The sequence below is a fragment of the Diuraphis noxia genome, unplaced genomic scaffold (assembly GCF_037042655.1).
Source record: "Diuraphis noxia isolate RWA-SAM2 unplaced genomic scaffold, SU_Dnox_SAM2 contig0004, whole genome shotgun sequence".
Classification (NCBI taxonomy): Eukaryota; Metazoa; Arthropoda; class Insecta; order Hemiptera; family Aphididae; genus Diuraphis; species Diuraphis noxia.
The window spans coordinates 31,871,644-31,881,667 of NW_028301714.1; the positions used below are offsets into that span (position 1 = coordinate 31,871,644).

The 10,024-nt window shown below is 27.9% G+C and overlaps 1 long non-coding RNA gene across 1 annotated transcript in view; it reads left to right on the forward strand.

Moving 5' to 3' along the window:
• LOC149055962 (uncharacterized) overlaps nt 1–10,024 on the forward strand; it is a 65,826-nt gene that overhangs the window by 30,398 nt on the left and 25,404 nt on the right. The window contains exon 2 of the long non-coding RNA XR_016191561.1: nt 9,891–9,990. This is a non-coding gene — a long non-coding RNA (uncharacterized LOC149055962). The remainder of the gene's footprint in view (nt 1–9,890; nt 9,991–10,024) is intronic.

Sequence of the window (10,024 nt, forward strand, 5' to 3'; positions counted from 1 at the left end):
ATACATTAAATAGCTTATACAAATATACAATTAAAACAATTAAATCACACCTTTTTCTTAAATTGCGACTTGCACATTATGTTACTCATGAACTAAGAAACTAGGAACTAAGGAATTTCTAATATACCACATATAGATTCAAAAAAGACGGATTATTAAGATGAAATATAAAGAGGATGGACGACACGCCATGGACGTGCATTTTATATTGCACATACTAACATAAGAGGATACTCAGTAATATTAATTGTTTTCTCTCCTAGACCAACGCACAGTATAGATAAAACGTTTTCACCTTAAATATTTTTTTTATGATTTTTGAGTGATCATAGAGTAAAACACCTATTAAAAAATCTATAGATGATAAGATTTTCGAGGGTAGGTCACGTGGCCGTCTGGGTTTTAATTTTTATTATTATTTGTTATTAGTACCTATTCGAATTGCAAAATAATGAAATAAAAATGTGAAAATTGAAATTATGTTTAGAACCAACAATGCGCTGCATCCTCTTAACCTATTTCTATAAAATAATCTTTAATAATTATAATAAAATAAAAAGTATTATAGGTACAACTGTTATACAAAAACTTGGTATTACAGGTTTTTTTTCCTCTTTTATTATATTATGCCGAAGACGATTGTCGCGATTATTTCGATTATTGCGGAAAATCGCTCACGTACTTGTACATGCATATTATCGATATAAACCGACATTGAAATCCAGTAGCATTTATTGATAACATTTCGGACAGGTTTGATTTCAAGAATGCGCTGCAAAAATACCGCAGCAGTAAACAATGATGACGACGGGGGTAGAATGCGATAGAACGTCATGTAAGGTCTGTTTCTGGAAACTTCTGTATATATGCGAAGAAATCGGACAGTGGCGGTGGCGTGTTTACCATGGATTTTTGTGCAAAAAAAAAAAATAAATGAATAAGAAAATAAGTAAAACGCGTGTATTATTTAAGGTTCGTATTACGTATAAAGACGAATTGTTGGGAACACGACCCTTTTGCCGGCCGTTCTGGCCACCTTTTGTTCGCGGGGGAGAGAATATTGCTCCCGTCGACGCCGCCGGTCCGTGCTAGTATTTTGCACAAAGGGTACCCAAAAACCCAACACAATTATCTGAAAGATGCATCTTTAAGACGTTTTTGGTAGTGTTTTCTACTTTTTATTTATTTATTTCGAAGGGGAGTTTGTGTATACGCTATGATGCGGACTTTTGGTCATTTTACCCGTTTCCAACTATACATTGTAATCCCCATACAAAAACTGAAAAATCTGCGTTCAAAAAAACACTAAAAAAAATAACACTTTTCTCGAAAACGATTTCTAATGTCTACGCTGCGTAAACATACAAATCACTACCTATATATAAAAGTTATAATGCTGATGTTTGTATAGGTACACAATAACAGCTTATGCCTATCGTATAAATGTGTATAATCGTGTAATTATTTCACTATGGAAAATAAACTGTAAAATATTTCATTTATTTTTAAATACAAAGATCGTAATACATGATATGTATTATAATTCTATTAAGCACTACATTACGTTTGTTATAATAATAATAATTGTAATAATTTATAAATTAAACTAATAAATAAATAATACTATATAGTCGTGAAAGTTTTGAAAACAAACATTTTTATCTTGTATTTGTTGTGGCTTATAGTTATCATTTTATCAATTAATTTGTTATTATTTTATTATAAATTTTATTTAGTGCTGCACTAGACGATTTTTTTCTTTGATAGATCAATGAATCGATATTATTATAGCACAATCTTTAATGAAGCTCAAACATTTTGTATAATAGAAAAGAGTTCTGTATAGCTCCCTATTATTATTTATTTATATAAAATATTCCAAAATATGTATAGAAAGTTGCATATATACTATATAGGTATTAGGTAAACTATAAAGTCTACTGTTTTTATGTAACTTAAATATACTTCTCCTATATTGTATTTTGTATTATCATTGCTACGCATCATTAAATATTTTGTTTGAATCAAAATATTATAATATATAATATATAAAGATTCATATAATGTTATGATAAAACTCAAGTAGTGTTATACACATTTTAAAAGCTTTAATTTAAATGAACTATTATTAGTATTTAATAGTTGCTATTAATAGTTATATTGATGAATTATTTTACTTAAAAACAATTTTTGGAATTAAAAAATATAAAACTAGAAATTAACTTTTAATCTGTTATATTATTGTAGGATAACGTCATCATTATATAGATAACTGTAGCAGATGAATTAATTGTTAATTCAATGATAAATGATTGCATATAAAAAACCAATTCTAAACGAAGGAGACTATAACAGTATAATAATATATATAACAATATAACAATCAGCCTTCTCCTATATTAGCTATACAAGTAATTATCATATTTAATTAGATAGGAGTAACTGTTTTTTTAAATTGGATTTATATTTTATATAAATTTGACGTAACGTATAACGGTGTAAATAGGCTTCGTGGTAGGTATACAATAATTGTTTAGTTGAATATTTTAGATATTTTATTGTATAACTGTTCTACAGGTATACAGAAATGATATGGTAGGCAATATAATGAAATGAAATACAGTTTTAGTGTCTACGAATTAAGTACGATTAATATTTATTTTTTTAATTCAACAAAATATCAAATAATTAGTTAACTAAATCAATATTTATTATTAAAATATAGGTATATATTACTTTCTGGCCAAAGTTTCAACTTAATGATATTACAAAAATAAATAAAATTATGTTTAAAATATCTAAACAATATAATTTTTAAATTCGTATAAGATAAGATACTATATGGTACTATGGTGAATCTTTATATTTTCATGTTTTCGATGGAGAAACAAAAAATTTCTCAATCTATAAAGAAAAAAAAAACTAAAATAAAATAGTTCAAATGACTTTAAAACATTATAAAAAAAAAAAAAAAATGTAAATAATGTCTAAATAATACTATTGTAAATATTTGATGAAAATATCAATCTTTAAGCTTTAAAATTATTAATTTCTAAAATACAACAAAAAACTGGAAACGATTTTTTTTTTAAACTATATTGGGTAAATGTTCTCTTTTTTCAGCGGTTTTTTGTTGTTTTCGTTGTTTAAGTATTGACATTTCTCTATTTTTGAACCTAATGACTACGTTTTCAACCACTATCCAAAATTGAAAATTGAATCATATTCTCTGCTCAAAGCGTGATAATATAAAATGGATGACAAAAAGAAAAGAATATACATCATTGTATATTGTCAAAACATTCGTTTCGACTCTAAACATTAGAGTTAGCAATCGTAAATCAAAATGACTTAGGTATAAAACATTTTGGTACAACCTTGTTTAAAAATGTTTATAGATAATAGGTAATATGTTAATAAGACAAAAGTCATTAATACGGACTAACATAGCGGAATACTGCAGGTTGTATGTTTAGTATAGAAAAAAAATACATTAATTACAAAATGTAGTTTTGGTATTTAATTTAAATAGCTGCTATTGATTTTGTTTAGTTTTAAATTTTAAGAAAAAATATGTGAAGCTGATCATATTTATTCAATTTTTATTTGGAGCTATTTAAAATGTAATAAATGTAAGGGGTTACGTTTTTTCTTCTCAGCAATACGCCATTTTAAACAAATATAAGGGCAACATTATGTCTGAGAGATTTCAACAAGCTATTAAAGTAACTGATATTTTTATATATATATTTTAATAATTACTTAATATTTTTTTGAAAAATGCATTATAAATTATTATCTATTATTGCACACATGCTATAATGATTTAAATAATTCTGATTTTTATCAACTTAATTGTTAAACCGAATAATATATTGTATATTTTTATTTAAAATAATTGTGTTCAATGTATTTCTTTTTTTAAAGGGGGTTACTCTGTGCTATAATATTTAATAAGTGTCGAGTGTCACTATAATAGCTTTAATTTGCTATGAATATAAATTTTTTAAATTACGACAAAATAAATAAAATCGTTATTTTTTTATTTTAATGAGCATTAAATAATTTAAATAAAAACATTTATAATGTCTAGTAAATGGTAATATGAATATTTGGTAAAAACGTCAAGTCAGTTGTACAGTTCAGTCATTTATTTTACGAAATTAATTTTGTTTAAAACTGGTTTTTATGTATAAATCCCCGGTTTACCATAATGTTTTATAAAGTACTGAGAATCTCAAAAAAGTAATAATAGTACAAACTAAATTCAATTTGCAACTATAAACCATCCTCGAAATCAAAGATCAAAGCATTTTTTCTACTAAACAGCTATGACACACAAAAAAAAACACCATTATAAAATCAATGATATATTCAGAATGTAATATAAATTAACCTTTTAATTAGTTGTTAATGTTCCACCTTACTAAAAGAGTAAACAAATTATCGAAATGTCTAATAATTATTAAATATTATTAACTTTTTAATTAAAAATATAATTTACTTTATTTGATAAAATATAACTCATGATTTTAACCGTCCCTTTCCTTTATATATTAAAAGTTATTTTACATTTCTTCTTTTATTATTATTTTATTAATTAAAGCAATAATAATTCCAAACATTTAATTCAAAAATTTACTAATTTAATATTAATATTCTTTATTCAAGCTAAAAATATAAAATGAATACAGAACTAGAATATAATGCCAAAGTGTAAAATACGCGCAATTCATTTTTATTTTGTAAAATGTTGGGTATGAGCCAAACTTTGAATGGGTGTTCCAAAGATAACTTTTAATCGGTACTTGCTATTCACATTATTTATATGCATTCTGGAAATGTCAAGAAGTTTTATTATTGTATGCTCATTACAGTTATTTTTTAAAAAGTAATATCATTCAAAATACATTAATAAATACAATGCAGAGGATGTTTATTAGCTAAAAATTAAGTAGTTTACGGAATTTTCAAGTTGTCGGTACTTTTGGTTTCCTAAACAGTTAAACGCTGAGTTCATCAATTTATTAGTAAATGAAAAATTTAGTTATAAAATGTAAATATTATTAATTTATTATATACATTTATACAAAAGTAATATTAATTTGAATTTCAAATTAAAATATTAAAAGACAAAAAAAAAATATTAACAATCTTACTTCAGTTCAAAATTAAGGTCTAAAATACATATTTAAGTATAAGATATGATTATAAGTAAATAAACATAAGTTATACACTTTTACATAATTAAGTTTCCGGCTAACTTTGAAGTGCTCATAAGTCATAATAATTGTGAACAGATTAAATAAATAATTTAATTTGTATAATCCAAATTTGTAATATTATAATTAAAAATTCTCCATTTTTATAAATTATTAATGTTGATAAATTATTATGAAATATTAATCACTCAATTTTTAAATCGACTTTGTCCCCACAATCTTCCAAACCCATTATTATTCGGTCTTATTATACTTAGTGCTTACAGTTCAATAACTTAAAAACTATTTGTTCAAAACGTTCTAATACGTCAACATTTTCAGAAAATTATGCACTAAATAATTTACAGTAGAAAATGAGAGTTCTCAATTGAAAAACAGAAGTTAGTATCTCCCGCCAGGACACTCTTTAAGTATTATAAAAAATCTCGGAAATTTAAAAATATGGTATTTACTTTTTAAGTAGATTTAAAAATTCCAAGAATCAGATTTTGAATAAATTCATTTTTAGAGAAAAAAAAGTTATACATGCTTGGCGAATCACCCAGTATACAAAAAACTAAGAAAAGCTGCTGAAATATAAATACATTAAATTTTTAATTCGGCGTTTCAAAAAAAGAATTTGTCGCTTGTTTATTTTTATTTTTATTACCTATAGATATTATTTAAACATTTTATTTTTATTAAAACTTAAAGGATTTCATTTAAAAAGTTAAGCAAATAAATAAGAAAATTAAAATCATAATTAATAAACTGTCGCAATATGGTACCTAATAATTATTAATAATAATATATAAATAATATAATATATAATTATATATATATTATTATATTATTATATTATATTATATTATTATTTTTATTATTAATAATTATATATTATATACTATATAGTCATGTTTATTGTTTAACTAGGTTTAGATAAAATATATGTATACCTATACCTGTATAAGTTGTAAAAAAAAACTCAGACAAAATTACACAACTGGAGTTTACTGGACTATCTGGTACACCATAATAAATCATCGTTATTTTATAATAATGATTGTCGTTTGACATTGTAAATATTATACTCTCTTTTATTATTCGGCCCGATCACAGAATTATTGCCGTGTAGGAATCGATACACGTACATATATAAATATAGGTAGGTATACCAACATTTTGTACCAGCTAAATGCTAATATAATATGTTAGCGTTCAGAATCCTGTGTATAATACACATATAGAAGCAGCACAACAATAACGGTTAACCCGACACAAGACTTATTGTAATGAGAATGAAAGGACATGGAGGTATAATATAATATGTGTACACGTCATATTATGGAAACAAAATTTTGTACGACCGATCAAATCAAATAATATAAACGAAACGTTGACCGTTCGGACGTCTCTGGCTCAACCCTCGGCGGCGTATTGCCTACCTATATAGGTACACTGCAGTGTTGTAGTCCGCGGGTTGGCGCCGACCGTTCATTGTAACCACGCGCATTTTGATCCAGATCGATCGTTTCTTTCCGCTACACAGAATTTCCGTTTTTCTTCATTCTTCCTGATACCGCGGGCCGTCCAAAAGAAATACCGCGCCGCCGCCGCCGTATCATACATATAATTGGAACTTAATGGATTACAAACATCGATTCCGATATTTCTGTTGTCCGCATTGTGTCCGTTTAACTCTGTGTCCGTTTGTACGTCCATTGTTGTGCGGGACCGATTGCTACAGACACGGATCTCTTTCGTCCCCGTCGCACACACACATTCACTCCTTCTCTGCTACTCGCCATTCACCGTCATCTCCACCTCCTTCGCCTCATCCTTCTTCTTCTTATACCTACACGTGGAGGTCCTTTATGTATACACGGTAATACGTTTTCCTTCTTCTTCTTCTTTTTTTTTTTGAAAACGGGTGCTCTTTTATGTTGTAAGAGACTGTATAGGGCCGCTGCAAACCCCGAGCGCACACGTTTAAAAGACGGTTTTCGGAGAGGAGATGACCTCTGTGACACAACGTTTAGCCCTTTTGTCGGGTAAATAATATGCGCAACCCCGCCGAAACATCTGCATCCGTTCGTTCGTTGTCCCCGCCGCTGACGACCTGCAGCAGGCACAATCGACTACACGCGGGCCCAGTATTTTTTTATTATTATTATTATTTTATTCGTATACGTTTGTGCGTGCGCTCATATCGGACAATATATTATATATTTATACATGCCATTACGGCATAAATCAACGGCGTGTCCGAGACTATATACGCACACGCGAAACCCGATCCGGCGATTTAACTTGCCACATGACGACCTATTGAAGTCTTTGTCGAATAGGCGTAACAGACGTACGAGGACAACGGAGACGTCCTCCTCTCTTATTCGTGGGTCGTAAAAACCCATATAAAATAATGCTTGTAAGCTGCACTACTCTGAACGTCCAGAGATGTGCTGGCCCGTAAAGAGATGAAATTAATTCGCTCAGAAAAATATTCCTTTTAAACATTTTATGGATGCAACTTGGTATAAATTATGATAGGTAATGCTTTTATGACAATCTTATAATTCTGTAATTACATAAATATGCAGATATGTATACATACCAAACAAACGTCTTAAACTGTCAACAGAAATAGGAATAAAATATGGAAATTAAACGTTTTCGTTTTGTGAAAATTATAACATTTTATATACCTACATCGTTTCAATTCTTCTGAAATTAAGATATGATAAAATATATATTAACAAAAGAAATTTAAAAGAATACGTATAAATGTATTGATAGCTAATAAACACGTAGAACTGCAAAATTATGTTGTATTATGTATATATTATAGAAATATTGAATAATCGTTTAGATTATTCATAAAAGCGAATGTTCTAAAAGAAAATACTTAAACAATAAGTAACTTAAGTTATTAAATTTTTATCATAAGACAAGAAAATGTCAAGTAGTTCTATTATATTAAAAGGATGACCCCCGCACTTATCTTTAGCCCTTCATGAATACACTGACATCTTACATTTTGTTAAAATAATAGTAACACAATACATAAGGTGCATCTTATAACATAAATTTTACCTAGTACATATGTGAAATAAATAATAATAATAATCATTATGACATAAAATAGTTTTCTTAAACTAATCGTTATTACTACATATACTTATATGAATTACAATTAGTTTTTATATTTGATGATGGTAAAATAGAATCGTTTGTAATAAGCACCTAATAACTAGATCATAATTGTAAACCTTGCATAAGATAAATTAATCAGGTTGTGTACACTTCAAAAATTCACCAGATGATCACGAATTTATGAATATGTTATTAATTTATTATAATACTGTAGATAAATGTGGGTTTTTGTAAGGAAAAATTGTCTATACATTATTATTAAGCTTAATATTATGAAATAAATATTCATTTATTTATAAATATATATTTCAATTTTAAATAGACTAATTTACGTATTAATCCAAACAGTAAAATTAAAATTAAATTTAAAGTTATATAATATAGAATAATGAAAATAATCAAATGCATATCACGAGTTATACTTTACGAAAATAATATAATTATAAAAAGACTTGATAGTACTAAAATTAAATAAATCGATTTGTGCATCATTAATATTAATCTCGTAGTTTTATTTACAGGTGCGACATGACTCCAGAGCATCATTAATATTTTGTATTGAAATATAAAAAATTTTATAGGACCTAATTTAACAACACGAGATGTAAAAATTAAAACTATTTATTACTTCTGGACAGATAATAAAATATACATTGATCACTAATAATATTTCTATTGAGCAACTACACATATTTATTTTATTCAATCTTGACCAACGACTCGTATTATTGTGGATGAGATAATCTCATTGAGATTGACTTATTATTACAATACCTATCCGAGAATGTTACTTCGACACGTGCCTTAAAATTATTTCAAATCAATATCTCATACCTAAAATATAAAATACTGTAATAAACTATTGTAAAATCCACTAGCTGTTTCACATATCGAATCATAAGCACAATCTCAATTGCCGAGTTTACACAACAACCCAAAATAATAATAAAACGGTACAACGGTAAAGAGTTCTTCTTTCGTTTCAACAATGGTTAACAAGGCGTCATATGTTTGTACGAGGTTATGTTGTGCTATGTGACACGGTGGCATGATTAAAAAAAACATGAGCCATCTGCCGCAACAGCAACAACGGAGGTTTTTTTTTGGCGCGTGCTTCTCTTATTTGCCGTTTTTTACCAGGAGGATAATGGGTGTTGCAGGCGAGATTGCGTTTAGACGCCGATGCCGATTGTTTCCAAAAAAACTGGAAAAGAAACACACCTGTCCCACGCGCCTTTGTGCAAATTATTTGGGTCAGGAATAGGCGCCTAGCTATACGTATAAGGTATGCGCAGCAGCAATAACTCGATATTTTATATATCTTTGGTTTTTATTTAATATCTTTTTGTGTGATATTAAACGAAACCTCGTGTATACGCATGGTGTAATTTTTAATTGGTGTCAAGGACCACCTGTTCGGCACCCCGCCAAGACTCGCGGAAAATTAGGCCTTTTCCCCTTGATATACCGCACACTTCAAACGGTACCTATACCTATATAAATTGAAAAACTTAACGGCTGCCGTAATAATTACAGGTTTTCGGGTCCAGGGCCGTCAGATGGTTGCGAACGATATACTTCCGGAGGTTCGATTCGCAAACCGTGCTCATCTGGTTTGGAGACCTAAACTACCAATGTATGTATATTGTGTGCGTATATATATATATATA